Source organism: Etheostoma spectabile, unplaced genomic scaffold (assembly GCF_008692095.1).
Source record: "Etheostoma spectabile isolate EspeVRDwgs_2016 unplaced genomic scaffold, UIUC_Espe_1.0 scaffold00002135, whole genome shotgun sequence".
Taxonomy (NCBI): domain Eukaryota; kingdom Metazoa; phylum Chordata; class Actinopteri; order Perciformes; family Percidae; genus Etheostoma; species Etheostoma spectabile.
This window is the reverse complement of record NW_022602860.1, coordinates 69,169-69,931: the sequence shown is the minus strand read 5'-3', so window position 1 is coordinate 69,931 and position 763 is coordinate 69,169. Positions and strand designations below refer to the sequence as shown.

Sequence of the window (763 nt, the reverse complement as noted above, 5' to 3'; positions counted from 1 at the left end):
AACCCGGGCGCCGACGTGAAGGTGGACGAGCAGCTGGTGCCCTTTTGAGGTGTTGTATTTGTTGCTTTGTTGTTGTTTTCGTTTAGTTTTTTGTACCATTGCCGTACAATTGTCTTTCTTTGTGTGTGTGTGGGTGTGTTTGTGTTTGTGTTATCTAAAATTTTAAATTTATTCTTCCATCTCGTTCCATCATGTTCCTTCTTCTTGTTTGGACACGCTACTTCCACAAGGTCGATGCGTCTTCTGTCAGTACATGCCCAGCAAGCCCGCCAGGTAAACCCTCAAGTCTTGGGTGGCCTGCGATGCCGGCTCCAGCTACGCGTGACACATGCAGCTCTACACGGGCAAGTCCGTGAGCGGCACGCCCGAGAGGAATCTGGGCCTGGAATCTGGGCCTGAACTTGGTGAAGTAACTAGAATCATCCATCAATCACCTTGCTTAGATTGTTCCTTGTTAACCTGAGGCTCAACAATTGGTGAAACCCATAATGTTGTCACACACTTAGAATAATGATCTGAGTCTGTCAGCAGCAACGACACATACCACTCTGATTATTTTCCCTTCCTCAATACTCCTTCCTCAAAAGAAGCAAACAACGATCATCAATGACAGAGAGCATATGAAGTGAATCATTACTCTCTGTCAGCTTCACGCTCAGAAAAGAATATCACAACTCATCATCGTGGTCAGCGAGACCAAACACTTTAGAAATACATTCCTCAAGTCAGAAAGTCTAGAAATGATCCCTGAAAATATAGTCTT

At 45.0% G+C, this 763-nt stretch overlaps 1 non-coding gene across 1 annotated transcript; it reads right to left on the bottom strand.

Annotated features, from left to right (window-relative positions):
• Positions 1 to 542: 542 nt before the first annotated feature.
• On the bottom strand, positions 543 to 763 carry LOC116675685 (small nucleolar RNA U3). The gene has a single exon (XR_004328506.1). It is a non-coding gene; the product is annotated as a small nucleolar RNA U3 (small nucleolar RNA).